Source organism: Pongo abelii, chromosome 16 (genome assembly GCF_028885655.2).
Source record: "Pongo abelii isolate AG06213 chromosome 16, NHGRI_mPonAbe1-v2.0_pri, whole genome shotgun sequence".
In the NCBI taxonomy this organism is placed as follows: domain Eukaryota; kingdom Metazoa; phylum Chordata; class Mammalia; order Primates; family Hominidae; genus Pongo; species Pongo abelii.
Window position 1 is genome coordinate 80,990,188 of NC_072001.2, and position 16,168 is coordinate 81,006,355.

Below are 16,168 nucleotides of genomic sequence, written 5' to 3' on the forward strand. Positions count from 1 at the left end.
CTCAGTGTGAGGCTGGGATCAAGGCTCAGTGTGCAACTGAGGTCAGGGCTCATTGTAGAACCAGGATCAAGGTTCAATCTGTCCAGGACCAGGGTTTAGTGTGGGGCTGGGGTCAGGTCTTAACGAGGGACATTTTCTGTCCCCCCCTGTGAAAAGCCCAGGACTCTCTACCACCTTACCCAAGGCTTTGACAATTAACATAACCTGCCCCCCAGGGGCCAGGGCCTGTCTCCTGAGCTCCTATTATGCCTGTCTTCTATCCTGGTTAGGCTGGTCCTATGCTCCACTCCAGGCAGCTACGCTGGGATTCCCAGATTCCCTCTGCCCTAGCAGAAGTGGCTCAAGCAGGGAAGCTCTTCTTGCCTCTCCACCTAGCCTTCAAACACACAGCGAGGACAGTCAGCCTTCTAGCGTGGATGCACTCCCAAGCCAAAGTGAAAAAGTGCTTTGTGGGTTATCCACCCACTGCCACCCACTGCCCCATTCTATTTGCCCAGGTGATCCAGTGCCAGTGGAGGTAAACCCAGGTCTGGTTGAACATGAAAGTGAAGGTGTTGGCTGGCACTTGGCAGCATTGAGATGCACGACCCAAAATACCTCCTCCCATCACAGGACCTGAAATCCTTTTTTCCCAAAAGAGGGAAGCAGAACAATGCTGGTCCCGACCTTTGGAAGGCAGAGTGGGCACTGTCCTGGGGCTGCCACCGTCGGGCTTCGGTTTATCCTTGCGGACAGGCTCAACCCAGCGGCTCCTTGCTTTTAAGCCACCCTTGCTGACGCTCCTGTCTGAAACCTCCATCCTGGTTCAGTTTTCAGCTCTCCAAGGGCATGGGCTGTTGGATCCCTGGCCCTGGGTGACCCAGGTTTGACCCAAGCCTACTCACTTACAAACCTCAGAAACAAGGACCAATTCAGAGACTGGCCTGGATGAACAACAGAGCTGGGCTTGCCTCTGAAGACAGCAGGGCCAGGGCAGGAGGCGGCACCTGCCCCCGAGCCTCCCAACAGCCCAGCCAAGCCCCCCACTGTCTCTGCTACTCTCAAGCAGAGGGTCAAGTTGGTCTGCTGGCAAGACACATGGCTCTCATTTTAATTAATTAAAGAAAAATCTAATCACTGCATTAAACTTCTCATTACTCCACTTGAATACCCGTTAAGTAAATTTAATTACCAGAGGATTGGGTTTCCCAGCCTCTTTCATTAGCTTCTGATAAGATGGGGAGAGGGAGGGAAGAGGGCAGGCAGCAGAACAATGCTAGTCCTGACCCTCGGAGGGCAGAGTGGGCACTGTACTGGGGCCACCGTGGCAGGCTTCAGTGTTCCTTGGGGACAGGCTCAACCCTGGGCCTGGGGGAGACCCTCCCACCCGAGATGCCCCTAGGAAAGCAAGGGCCTAGCATTTGGCTGCAGTCAGCACTGAATGCTTCATTTCCTGCCACTGTTGGTTATTTATACCCCACCTCCCTCCAAAAGAATTGGAGGCTGCTGAGAACAACAGAAGCAGCACATGCTGAAAAACAAAGGAAGAAATCAGGACAAAGGAAAAATGAGAAAGAAGAAGCCACAGACAAGGTTATTAAGCAACTGCATGCCACAGCATCCTGGGCACTTATCAGAAATAGGCCACAAACCGACTATGAGCTTCCTGGCAGTCAAGACAAAGACAGCAATGCACTTTGGTGCTGGGACGCAGTGACCAGCAGAGTATGAATGAGGCAATGCACACTGGGCCTTGGTCTTTCATCTGTGAAAAGGGTGGAGCTGGAAGATGGACTAATGCAGAAAACCATGGGCCGGAGCAGTCAGCAGAGGCTTCCTGGAGAAGAAGGGACCTGAAATGGGCCTTGAAAAGCAGGAAAGGACAGAGAGTGAGGAAGGGCATAATAGGCAGGGGGAACTGCAGGCGAAGGTTGAGAGGAGAGAAGAGGAATTACTAGAAGAGAAGCAGCAGAGGTGGAGGGCAAGTGCAGAGCCTGGGTGTGGAAGAGGTTTCTCCAAAGGAGGGGCCAAGGTCCCATCCCATCACCAGCCCCCAGGCTGGCTGCCAGCCCCCTATGGTAGAAGGCACCAGCACTCTGGGGCAGGAGGGGCAAAAACCAGAGAAGACAACACACTTAGGATGTCCAGAACTGTCCAGGCTGGGACACAGGTTCCGCCTCCCTGCGCTAAAGGGTGGGCTGCCCAGACGCCCTCTATGGCCGGTGCGCTACCCTGTCCCCCAGCTGCCCAGAGGGTGGGCTGCTGCAGCTCAATGCTCCCCCTTTTCTAGAGAACTGCCCTCCACAAATGGGGGCCACCTCACCTGGGCAATCCAGGCCCTCCCATGGGTGGCTCACAGCCAATGACTGATTGATACAGGGGCCCAAAAGCCTGACCTCCTTGTGGGGGGTGGGAAGGGTAATTCTGTATGTGAATTATGTTCCAGGGTTCCCTGGACCAGCCCAAGGCCCATCTTTGCCTGCGCTATCATTCCTACCTCAATTTCTTCTCTTCCTCCCTTTCCCTGAGGCCCTGCCCTCAATACAGCTCATGTACACAAATCTTCATCTCAGGCTCTGCCTCTAAGGATTCTGATCAACAATACACCCTTCTAAGTTCAAAAAAAAGAAACAAACAAAAAAACCAAACCAGCGATGTCCCAAACTTCCTGGAGGGGGAAGCAAGAAGGGGAAGGGAACAAGGATTTACTGAGAAACTGCTAGATGTCAGTTCTTTCTGTACGTCATCTCAGGTAGTTCTCTCAGCAACCCTGCCAGGTGAGATTTATTATCAGGTGAGAAAACTGAAGCTCAGAGAGGCATAGAGATTTGTCCAAGGACACACAGCACGTCCACATCCATCTATGACACCATCTAGAATGATTATTTGTTATTTGCCTTCCCTAGTTGGGGAGGGGTCTCCTTTCTCCTGTCAGCAGGATCCCAAGATTCCTTTGGGAAACACTCACCCCTCATTCCTGGTCACATGGTTGGGGAAGGACAGATCCTGACCCCCCGCCCATCAGTGTTTCTAAGTCCTGTGGACCCAGTTAAAGGCTCAGGATGAGCTGAATCGAGATCAACTCGAGGACTTTTATTTGTTCTATCAGGGAAGATTTTGTCTCCACCCCCAACCCTAGTTCTAAACCTAGAAGCATGTTACCCCAGAAACTACCGCCAGGCATCTTTTGACCATGTCATGGCAAATGCCACTAAGCATGGAGCCATCACCAAGGACAGGAATGAAGGAATACAGACAAAAACCAGGTTCTGGTTGCACCGCTTGACTCACTGGATCAAGCCCTGCCTGAAGCCCATCTTACCACTAAACACTTTGGTTACAAGAGCTGATAACTTCATTTTAATGAAATAGGGTTTGTTTTAGTTTTTGTACTTTGCTACTTACAATCAAAGGGATCCTGACAGATATAGCATACAGAAAGGTATCCCTTTTGTTCTGGGGATCAAGAAGGCTTGGGTATCTCCAGAAACCAGGGAATGGGTAGAGGGGGGATGCCACTTACCCTGACTGCTGCTGTGTCCTGCTGGGTCCCAAAGCTTGAGGAGTCCCCTTGGTCCAGGCTGGGGTCAGGAGTAGACTTGGGAGCTGGTCCAGGAGCTGGATAGAGTCAGAGTCCTGGAGATGCAGGCTGAAGGCTGTGTAGCCCCACAGACTCAAGGTAGCCAGATCATGGTCATAAGATCCCTAGAAAGGAAGAGAAACAAGAGTGAGTGGTAGGGTTCACAAGGGGCCTGAGGGGTGCAGGAAGTAGGGCAGATGGTGGCCATACCTTGGTGAAGGTGAGACCAAAGGAAGATCCCTGGAAGCATCTCTAGACCAGCACTGTTCGACAGAACTTTCTACCACGATGACAATGTTCTGCCTCTGCACTGTCCAATATGGCAGCCACCAGTCATATGCGGATATTGCAATGTGGATAGTGTGATAAAAAAACTGACTTTTAATTTTGTTTTATTTTAATTAATTTACATTTAAGTCTAAATAGCCACATGTAACCAGTGGCTACCCCACTGGACAACACAGCTCTGGATCCACCCTTACCTGCCTCCTGGCCACAGTACATGAGAAAAACTGAGGTCCAGAGAGGAGAAGGGATTTGCCCGAGGTCACACAGTGAGAGGGTGGCAAACGCAAACACAGTTCCTCCAACTGCCAGCCCTGATCCTCCATAGTACCCATTGCCCTTCCCACCATGGCCTCGTGTTTTCCCATCATGTTCATCGCCAGCAGTGTCTTGCTGTCCTGATACCCATGCTACCACCCCTAGGGAAGGGATGTCCCTGGGGAAGGGATGTCCCTGGGGAAGGGTGTCAGGCTACCCTTGAAGGGACCTACCTCCTCCAGCCACTGCCACTGGACCCTCCCTCAGCCCCTCTAGCAAAGCAGCCCCAATGCATGTCCTGAGATTGTCCTGGAAAACTGTCACTCAGAGGGGAAGCCTCTTGGGCACAGAGCCGTTATTTATAACAGCAAGACATTGCAGGCTGCCTAAACACTCCACAACAGAGATGACGGAGCGATTCACGGCACCCCTGCCAAGAGAGTATTACACAGCCATTAAAAATGATCAACGCAGAGACCGGTAGTGACGCTGAATAATGTTTTCGTGACAATAACGAGGTAGAAAACTGAGAAAATGAGTGCAGGTGGGGGTTGGGTTGCAGGGTGTACGAGGCCCACTCCCATCTGTCACCCCCACCCACGCTGCGGCATCACAGGGTCCAGATTACAGACCCATTTTACAAGAGGAGCGGGTGCTCAGAGAAAGCAACCACATGCATGCTCCTGGCTCCATGGAGAGTGTGGGCAGAGTGGGGCTTGAACCCTTGATTTCTGATGCCAAAGACAGACTTCTACAGCTTCCCTTTGTGCCATGATGGCAGCATTATGGCTGCCCTTTCCTTCTTACTTACTCATCTTATGTAAACACATATGTGCATCGTACTTATTAAGTGCCAGGAACCTTCCTCAGCACTTGACAAATTAAAAGTTAACTCATGGAATCTGCACAACAACTGGGTGAGGGAACAATGATTACCTCTATTGTTTGGAAGAGGAAACTGAGGCACAGAGAGGTTAAGTAACCTGGGGCCACTTCTACTGCCCAAATATTCTGCAAGGTCTAGTACTGTCATCACAGGAAGAGGACAAGGGGGCAGGGAGGGTGTGGCTGTTGCCACAGAGAAGTGGAAACACGGATGGAGAGTTTTTCTCCGTTTTAATTTCATGGCAAATCTTTTGTATGGCAATTGAATGCAAAAAGTTCAAGAAGTAAAATAAATGTAGCAAGCAAAAGGTTTTTTAAAAAACAAGCACACAAACAAAAATTAAAACTTATCAGATTGAAGTCACGGACGCATCTGAGAGACCTCGACTGTGAATGTAATACACCTCCCAGGAGCAAAACTCACGTCCCTAGGCTTTTCTGCCAATTTCCTGACCTGAGACCACTCCCTCCTGCCTGGGTGAGATCCTCACCTCCAAGGGCAGCAGGGAGCAGCCCTGGGCAGAGGTAAACTTCAATAAACACCTCCTGGCTCCCTCCCGCCTCCGGGGCCCCTGCTGCCTGCAGTGCTCCAGCCACCGGCAAGTGCTGAACCTCAGGACGCCATGGTATCCAGGCCTCTACCTCTAGCCCCAGCCAGCCCCATTCCACAGGTGGAGCAACGGAGGCCCAAAAGGTGAAAGACTTCACCAGAGGTCACGCTGCTACCGAACACGAAACACCTGTGTGTGTGCTTATGAGTGTGCATGAACATGGCCCACAGGGACACATGTGTCTCCTACACACGCAGGGCTTCAGGCCCAGGTGATTAAAAGGGCAGGTGATTCCCAGCTTACACACCCACGTGCACGCGTGCACACACACACACGCACACACACAAAACTGTCATATCATTAACTGCTACTACAGCCACAACGGCATCATCTGCTATTTCTTCTTGTTTTCTGTGTTATTTTTCATTCATGCATCAAATACTTATTCGGCACTTACTATACACTAGGTATATTATAGGGGCTAGGATTCACTGGGGTACAACACAGACAAGTTTGGTACTCTCATGCGGACAGGGGATACTGACGATAAGCAAATAAATAAGCAAATACATAAACAAGATAATTCCAAAGAGTGACATGCAATAATGATCATAAAACCTGGTAATGTGAAAGAGAAGGCTTGGGCTGGGGCTGGTGGGTTACTCAAGCTAGAGGGGCAAGGAAGGTCTTTCTGACACGGTCGCACTGGAATTTATTCTGTGGGAAATGAAGCTGCAGCGGGAGGCTGGGGCCCTGAGGGTCAGGGTAAGGGCTTTGGATTTCATCCCAAATGCAATGAGAAGTAACAGAAGAGTTTTAACCAGGGAAGTGCTATGATGTTTTCTTCATTGTTAACAGTTCTCTGGAGCTGCCAAGTGGAGACTGAACTCAAGGGGATCAGGCCTGGGGCAGAGGACCAGTGTCACAATCGTCCAAGGACAAGGAGACAGGCTCAGCCAGGGTGATGGCACAGAGAGGGAGGAAACAGACAGATTCGGGCAGTGTGTTGTGGCAGAACCAGCTGGCTGATGAGCTGGATGTGAGGGGGTGGGGGTAAGAAAAGGAGAGTAATGAAGGAAGACTCGTAGAGCTTCTACCATAGACAGGGACTGCTTTCACAACCAGACCCCACCCCTCAAGAAACCTCGGGGGCCTGATCAGGACTTCCAGTCCCTGACAAACAGACTTGGCATGTGTATGTCCAGAGAGCAGAGCTAGGACTAAGGAGAAAAGATTCCAGGGAGACAGATCTCTGTTCAGCATGAGAAGCAGTGAGTTTCCTGTCCCTGGAGGTATGCAAGCAGAGGTCTGGGGACCATGTGTGTTGGGTGGGGATTTGCACTAAAAGGGGAGGTTGATTTCTGTCATGAGTTTCTTCAGTTCTGTCAATACATGAATCAGGGCTAGATTGCACAGATTGAAGCGGGTGTTATAGAGAGTCAAGGGAAGGCAAGGTAACGTCCAGCATAATAGTTACTATTATTATTAGGACTTTACAGATCACAGAACGCTCCCACCGATTCTCTACCTGGATCTGCAGCCCACACTGTGAGGCAGATAGGGCAGCATGATCAGCCCAGTCTAACAGATGAGGAAACAGGCCCAGAGAGGGAGTGGGATCAGCCCCGGGTTCCACAACACATCAGCCTCAGATTCTCTGTGGCCTCACACCTAGGGACCTTCTCCTCCCTCATCCCCAGTAGTCAACCCACCACCCCTGCCCCGGAAGATGCAGGAATCTCCCCACTCCACCCAGGCTTCCATCCAGCTGCCAAGACTCCCATCCCTGGAGGTTAGAGGCACTCTTTGCCCTCTGCCCCAAAACTTGAGAGGGGGTCTCAGCCTAGAAGATATCCCCCCTGGTTACACAGGCCCTGATCCTCCACTCTGTCCCCCTTTACCCCTGGTGGTTTTGCCACAGACCCTTAAGTTGGTCCCTTCAAATTAGACCAGTACCAAATACTAGGCTTTGCCCAGAAATGAAATAAAGTAGGGTCCCTCCCACGAGGCGTCGTTCTTACCCCACACCTACAGCTGCTGTGGGCCAGGGGCAGCCAGAGACCACCTGACCACCTTCTGACCACCTTCCCCTTTCCTACCAGACAGGCAGAGAGGGCATCTGGGCAGGTAGGAGTGTCAGGAGGTGGGGTCTCCCCGGGGGGCCTGGGATTGCCAGGTGGGGAAGCTGCCACCCACTGGCACTACATCATACACTGAACACTCAGGAGAATCTTTTTTTAAAAATTTTTGACCAGCAGTTTACCCTGACAGACCCCAGGATAGTCTTGAGGGCCAAGTGGGAGCATCTCACTTTTCAGGTGAGGCAGTGAAAGCTGGGAGAGATTAAACAACTTGTCCAAATTAAAAATATTAAATGGAAAGAAACAGCTTGTAAGTGCTGGAGCCAGAATTTGAACCCAGGGCCGACTGATTCCAAAGATCCAGTGCTGTCCCCTGCTCCCTGCTGCCTCGTGGAAGTGCTAGGCAGTTCGAAGAGGCAGCCCGGTGAGCAGAAGGGGTGGACAGGGGGAGGCAGAGAGAGGCGGCGGTTGTGGGATGGGAGGGAGAAGGCGAGACAAAGAAAGGACAAAGAGAGCAGCAGAGACAGCTGAATGGACAGGGGAACCCTGCAGGGGCCAGAAGAAGGCAGCTCTGGAAGCCACCCTCCCGATCAACGCAAGGCCCGCAAGGCCACCCTGGTGCCATCTGCCCCTCAGATCTAGCCACTAGTGTTCCCTGGGCTCATCCCCAGATGCCCAGGCCCAAGGAGCTCCCAATCACTGAGAGTGCTCCCCAATCATTAAAGGCATCCCCCACTCATTGAAGGCCCCAGGTCAGGCCCTGTGGGCCAGCCCTGGGGCAGGGAAATGGGTTGAGGGAGTAGAGGGTCCAGCTCTGGCCCTGGGCAAGGCCATCTTCCCAGCCTCCCCCTGCCCCAGCCTGGCTGGAGTGCCCAGCCGCCCAGGCAGCCCAACATGCCGGCCAATCTGTGGCTGAGCTCTGGGGCGGCCAGGTGTTCCTGAGGCCGGCTGGCAGCCCGGCACCATCAGCCTGTCCCCAGAGCATGCAAGGTTTAAGCAACAGCCTTTCCACTGAACATTTTAGAAGAAAAATATCTTTTTTTTTTTTTTTCAAGAGAGAGAAAGGGAGGGAGGCGGAAACTGGCAAGGGAGGAGGAGGGAAGGAGGAAGGGAGAAACCTACCCCATCATTGCAGTCAAGGTCACAGGCACCGGCACAGGGCGGGCTGGGCAAGGAGCCTTTAATCTGGGAGTTCAGGCTGAGGAAACTACACGCTTGAAGCCGGAGTACATTACTGCCCTGAATGATCTGTCGCCTTCTATTAGGCTAAATATCTCTGTATAATGGGGAATTATCCTCTGAAGAGGCAAACTGCCGGCCTCTCCAGGGAGGGGGTGGTGGGAACCTCGCATCGTGAGGGCTCTCCCACGGTGGGGAGGGGGGAGCAGGACCGACTCAGAAAGCCAACCCCGTCCCACACCCCCACCCTGGAGAGTCACAGCCAGCAGCTGCTTTGATGTTTGTGGCGGGTGCCCGCCTCCCTTCCCTCCTCCCTGGACTCTCCTTTCCGCCCTCCATAAGAGCCTGGAATGATGCCAGACCTGGGTGGAGGCCTGACAAGGCCACTGGTCAGCCAGGTGACCCCGGGCAAGTCCCTGAGCCTCTTGGAATCTCTGTTTTCCTGTCTCTTAGATGGAGCTAATAATACCCGCCTGAAGGCTGGCCGTGCCGGGGGTGAGCGTGAAGCTGGCATGGAGCCCAGCACAGAGTGTACAGCTTGCTCTGCCCACCGCAGAGGGCCCCCTGTCCTCCTCATCCTCACTGGCTCACCCAGGGCACCACCACCTCCTCCAGGAAACCCTCCCTGCCCCCTATCTCTGGGTGTCTCCCATCCTGGGCACCTACAGCCAGAACCCCACCTCCGGGCCCTCTGTTTCCAGTGGCTGAGTAGGAGCTTCAGTTTTAGGAGACTCCCCTGAGCAGAACGGACCCCTCCTCATCTTCCCAACCCCCACCCACACACTCAGGACTGGGTACCTGGGCCTGCCCCCATTTGCAGGCTTGGAGGCAGGGATTGGGGTGGCATCACAGGCATGGGCGGGGCCCACAGAGGGGTGACACTCATGGGAAGGTGGTCAGCACCAGGGTAGCTGGGCCAGGAAGCCAGAAATCCCAGGACAGGGGTCTGTGAGAACAGAGTAATAGCTGGACCATCAGCAGGACTGGCTAAGGCACAAGGCAGGGCTTGGGGCTAGGTCAGAGGAGCAGAGAGAAGGGCAGGAGATTTGAGGCTGCAATGAGCTGTGATCATGCCACTGCACTCCAGCCTGGGCAATAGAGCCAGGGCTCAGTGCCAGGTTCCTGGTGCAGGGCTGTGTAGGGGCTGGAGCAGCTCAGGCCAGGAAAGGTCTTGGGGGTCAGGCGGGGGCAGAACTGACCTGTGCATGTGGGCATGAGGGTCAGATGATGGTGGCAGGGTAGGGATCAGGGCATAAGGTGACAAGGTTCTGCAGACCCCAGGCTCTGTTCTCAGGGCTCCTATGCCATCCTCAACCTGTAGTAAATCCCTGGAATGGTTCAGAACCCCTTGCTGCAGATGCAGCCACTGCTCTGTGCAGGGCCTGTGGGTGGGGACAATTCCAGGGCAAGACGCCTAGAGCCCAGTGGTACACATAGAAAGGAGGCCAACTCCAGGACAGGTCAGAGGCACGCTGTGTTGCCCACTCCCCTCGGTAGGCCCAAAGGTCCAGCCCAGAATTCCCACAGCCTGGGGGAGCTGCCAGTTCACTCATTCACTCACTCATTCATTCAGCAAATGCCCTCTAATGCTTTCTGTGAACTAAGGGTACAAACACACCTGAGCAGGGTGTGGGGTGGAGCACAGGAAGGTGAGAGATGACAACTCGGGGGCTGTGTGACAGCGGGAGCCTGAGGGGCTGTGGAAACAGGGTGGTGGGCATCTGATCCAGGGCTGGGGTTTGGGAAAGGCTTCCGGGGTGAAAGGATCTTTGAAGGGGTATTAAAGGAAAACGAGTTGGGTGTGGAAGCAGTGGGGAAGGGCACCGCAGACTGCACCAGTGACAAGGCCCAGTGGCTGGAGAGGGAGACAGCCCCCTCCTTCAGGCAGGGACTAGTAGGCACCACAAGGGATGGAGCTCTTATCCTAGGAGTCAGCAGGAGCTTGAAGTTCTAAGTGGGGAGTACCCAGAGTCTGGATTCGTGCTTCAGAAAGATCATTCCAGCCGCCACCTGGGGGAGGATGGATTTCAGGCAGGCGGAAGGACAGGAGGAAGTGAGTTAGGAATGAGGCAGTGGCCAGGGGAGAGGTGGGGTACAGCAATATAGAGGAGGGCGGATGAGGGAGGGTTCTGGGAGGTGGAAACTGCAAAGTGAGGATGGCAGTTACAATCCACAGTGCCAGCGTCCCACTGAGCATCCCCCACGCCTTATGTCCAAACAGCATCTTTAACTCTGTAAAAAATCCATTAGTTACTTTGATCTGCACAACACTCAGGTGAGGCAGCCAGGCCAGGAATTCACTGCTTACTTAGTTCATTAATTCAACAAGCATGTGTTGAGTGCCTACTACGTTCCAGGCACCATTCTGGCCCACCCAACAGAAGGGAAAAACTAAGACTCACAGATGCTGCCCAAGTTCTACAGGAGTGACCAGGACCTACTACTGGTTTGGGAACCCCGATGCCCTGCATAGTTGGGGAAGGGGTGGGGTCACACGCCAGGCAGGAGCTGTGAAAAGGGTATGCCTGACAGTGGGGCTGGTTCATGGTCCTCCGGGGCAGGGATGAGCCTCAGTCTGGAGGAGAAGCAACTTCTTCCTCCAAGGCGGGCATGGGAAACCAGAGAGACATAGTGGGGTGGAAGGAGGCACAGTGGCGGGGAGAGGCTGACCTCCACGGGCTGGAGGCTGGAAAGGGTGAGGAGACACAGATCAGGAATGGCAGGGCCATTTGGCCCAGTGGACTGGGGGCAAGGCCAGAGGGTGAGAAGGGTCGGGTGAGCACAGCAGGAGGATCGGGAGCAGGGCTGCCTCTTTGAAAGTGCCTGCAGTGAGAGGGGAGAGGTGGAGGAAGAGTCCCTGAGTCCCTGCGGACAAGAGCAGGCCCCTGGACTGCCCTAGTGGGTACCCCATACAGTGGCCGCCCCGTACAGTGGCCTTAGGCTGCTCTGTGCTCAATGGGAGGCTACGGAGCCGAGAGAAGGAAGAACTTCCTCAGAGGTGGCTCCTAAGGGCCCAAGGATGTGTCAGGAAAGGCCAAGGGCAGCCTGACTGCCTCCTGAGCTCACTCACACTGCCACAACAAGAGCTGCTGGTCAACCCCTCCTCTCTGTTTCCCCCAAGTCCAGCCCTATCTACCCCCAACATTAGCATTCACTGCTGACGACCTTGGTAGTCCCCTCGCTTCCCCGGGCCCTACTCTCTTCATTAGCAAACTGGGGTGCCTCCAACCTCACCGATGGTCAGGAAAGCACCAGCCCAGACCCCGCACACAGTAAATGCATACTAACCGTCATCCCTACACACAGTAAATGCATACTAACCATCATCCCCTACACACAGTAAGTGCATACTAACCGTCATCCCTACACACAGTAAATGCATATTAACCACCATCCCCCGCACACAGTAAGTGCATACTAACCATCATCAGCATACAATAAGCACTTACTAACCATCATCCCCACACACAGTAAGTGCATACTAACCATCCCCACACACAGTAAACACATACTAACCACCATCTGCACACAGTAAGCACATACTAACCATCATCTCCGCACACAATAAGCACATACTAACCATCCCCGCACAGAGTAAGGGCATACTAACCATCCCCGCACACAGTAAGCACATACTAACCATCCCCACACACAGTAAGCGCATACTAACCATCCCCGCACACAGTAAGCACATACTAACCATCCCCGCACACAGTAAGCGCATACTAACCATCCCCGCACACAGTAAGCGCATACTAACCATCCCCGCACACAGTAAGCGCATACTAACCATCCCCGCACACAGTAAGCACATACTAACCATCATCTGCACACAGTAAGCACATACTAACCATCCCCGCACACAGTAAGCACATACTAACCATCCCTGCACACAGTAAACACATACTAACCATCCCCACACACAGTAAACACATACTATCATCTGCACACAGTAAGCACATATTGACCATCATCTGCACACAGTAAGCACATACTAACCATCCCTGCACACAGTAAACACATACTAACCATCATCTGCACACACAGTAAGCACATACTAACCATCATCTGCACACAGTAAGCACATACTAACCATCATCTGCACAAAGTAAACACATACTAACCATCATCTGCACATAGTAAGCACATACTAACCATCCCCGCACACAGTAAGCACATACTAACCATCCCCACACACAGTAAGCACATACTAACCATCATCCTCACACACAGTAAGCACATACTAACCATCATCTGCACACAGTAAGCACATACTAACCATCATCCCCACACACAGTAAGCACATACTAACCATCCCCGCACACAGTAAGCACATACTAACCATCATCTGCACACAGTAAGCACATACTAACCATCATCTGCACACAGTAAACACATACTAACCATCATCCTCACACACAGTAAGCATATACTAACCATCCCCGCACACAGTAAACACATACTATCATCTGCACACAGTAAGCACATATTGACCATCATCTGCACACAGTAAGCACATACTAACCATCCCTGCACACAGTAAACACATACTAACCATCATCTGCACACAGTAAGCACATACTAACCATCCCTGCACACAGTAAACACATACTAACCATCATCTGCACACAGTAAACACATACTAACCATCATCTGCACACAGTAAACACATACTAACCATCATCTGCACACAGTAAACACATACTAACCATCATCCCCACACACAGTAAGCACACACTAACCATCATCTGCACACAGTAAGCACATACTAACCATCCCCGTACACAGTAAGCACATACTAACCATCATCTGCACACAGTAAGCACATACTAACCATCATCCCCACACACAGTAAGCACATACTAACCATCATCTGCACACAGTAAGCACATACTAACCATCATCCCCACACACAGTAAGCACATACTAACCATCATCCCCACACACAGTAAGCACATACTAACCATCATTGCCCCCCTCCACCTCCCTGGTGGCAGGGCCCCTTAGAGCCCAGTCCTCAGCATCCCCAGTGTCTCAAACACACTAAGTGCTCAATTAACTTTATGGGCTGAGTTTACCTGCTAACCAGCTGTTAGCAATGTGATCAGGTCAGAATTCTGCCCATTGGACCCAGTAGGGAAGGGGCTGAGAGGAAGGAGGACTTGACAGATGCCTCAGGGGGCAAGGAAGGAGTCAGCAGAGGCCAAGGTAACAGGGATGGCAGAGGCCCTGCTGTCACCACACACGTTAGCATTCTCAGTGTTTCAGGAGGTGGCTGGGGAACCAGCAGAGGGGAGGGCTGAGGGCAGGGCACTCCCAGGTAGAGGGTCCCTGGGCAGATTGGCCTCCTGCCCATCAAACCTGCTCCAGGCCTCCTCAGGGCACCTTCAGCCCTGAGAGCTCCTCCCCCCAACACACCTCTCCCTACCTTGGAATCTATCCCACTGTCTACCAAGCTCTCCCCTAACAAGAGCATCGCAGAGAAACTGGAAAAAGTCAAAAGGAGTTGCCTACTCTGGGAGAAGGGGCAGAGCTGGGAAGATTTCACAGAGGTGGCAGCTTTTCAACTGTGTGGGCCTCACCTAGCCCCTCTGTAAAATGGGATTGCTCTACTATGATGACAACAACTCTTACTACTACTGCTACTAATAGTTAAAGTGTTTTGGGTACATACCCTGTGCCAGGCTCTGTGTGAGTACTCAGAGAAATGGAGGCAGAGCTGAAGCCAAACCTGATCCTCCTAACTCTTAGTTTGGCTGGACTGGCTGGTGGAGGAGGTGACCGGGGCCTGAGCCTTGGGCCAGCTGCAGGCGGGGTGGTAGGTGGGGTCGATGTTACCAGTGGTCAAAGTTTCCGAGTTGTATTACTCCAAGTGTTTTTCACATCACTGCAAGTAGCTGCTCCTGCTAAACCTGGGTGAGCAGGGGCGGGTGGGGGAGGGAATCTTCCAGAACCAAGCTGGAGCCAGCAAGGTCAGGGGTTACAGATGGCTGCAGCAGCTCAGCTTGGTCCCCTCACAGTGTTAAAAACGCTGGTGCTATGTGCGGCCTGCTACCCACAGCCTCTCCCTTCCTGTCTTCCACAGGACAACCTCACCCACGGACCAGGCTTCAGCTCTTGGTCTAAACAGGCAGGGGTGAGTGGGAGGCCAGCATCAACATGGAAAAGGGACCAGGGGCAGGAGGAAAGTGGCAGTGTCCCCTGCTATGCGCACTCCTACACTGAAACCGCACACTGTGGGATAGGTGTTCTTATTCCCACTTGACAGATGAGGAAACTGAGGCTCTGAGGCATATGTTCCTTGCCCAAGGTCAGGGGAAATGACAGAGCTGGGATGCACACTTAGCACTGTCTGGTTCTAAAGGACAAGGAGATGCTAAAGGCTGAAAGGTGAATGACACTGGAGTTGGATGCATCTCAAACATAACCAACAGGCCTGGGGGGTCTTTTTGGGGGAACCCTTCCTGGCTCTCCTCTCAGTGGCTGCAGGTCGTCCCAAGCCCAGGGCCAAGGTGGTCTGGCAGGCTGAGGAGATGAGGAGAAAAGAGGCAGGGGAGAGTGAGAGAGGTCTCTTCTTTGGCTTCCAGCAGCTTTATACCCACCAAATTCCTGCCCCAAAGCATCCCACTTCCCTGGCGGGGTGGGAACCCAGGAGGCCCCAAGTTGATCAAGAGGCCTGAGAAGGCTTGTGATATAGTTTGGGTGTCTGTCACCTCCAAATAGCATGCTGAAATGTGACCCCCCGTGTTGGAGGTGGGCCCTGGGGGAAGATGTTTGGGTCACAGGGGCAGATCATTTATGAATGGCTTGGTGCCCTTCTCGCCCTCTAACGAGTAACAAGTTCTCACTCTATTAGTTCCCATGAGAACTGATTGTTAAAAAGAGCCTGGCACCTCCCTCCACCCATGGCTCCCTCACTTCCTTCCTCTTGTCATGTGATGCCAGCTCCCCTTCGCTCTCTGCCATGAGTGGAAGCTCCCTGAGGCCCCCTCCCCTGATGCAGATGCCAGCACCATGCTTGTACAGCCTGCAGAACCATGACCCAAACATATTCCTTTTCTTTATAAATTACTCAGCCTCAGGTATTCCTTTAGAGTAACACACAAACGGACTAAGAGAACTTGCATGGGGCCAGGAATTTGGGGGTGTGGTTTAAGAGAGATGAAGGCCCAGCCGAGAGCTAGGACCCAAGCCACCTGGGGGCTGAGGCTAGTAGAGGTGGTCAGGGAGGTCCAAGAGAACAGGTGTCACAGGTGGTGCCTGAAGGCCCACACTAGAGCTTCATTCCTTTGGGTGCTCCAAGATGTTTAGTTCCCCCAAGGCTTTTGCACCTGGGAGAGGCAACAACTAGGAATATTGGCAGTGGATGG

At 52.9% G+C, this 16,168-nt stretch overlaps 1 protein-coding gene across 2 annotated transcripts in view; it reads right to left on the reverse strand.

Annotated features, from left to right (window-relative positions):
* Positions 1 to 8,893, reverse strand: part of LINGO1 (leucine rich repeat and Ig domain containing 1) — an 87,266-nt gene extending 78,373 nt beyond the window's left edge. Inside the window, exons 1-2 of one of the 2 annotated variants that reach the window (XM_054531067.2) lie at positions 8,742 to 8,861; positions 3,503 to 3,684 (exon numbers count right to left, since the gene is read on the reverse strand). The gene's annotated coding sequence lies outside the window, so the exon portion shown is untranslated. 2 annotated transcript variants of the gene reach the window in all.
* Between the last annotated feature and the right edge of the window lie 7,275 nt (positions 8,894 to 16,168).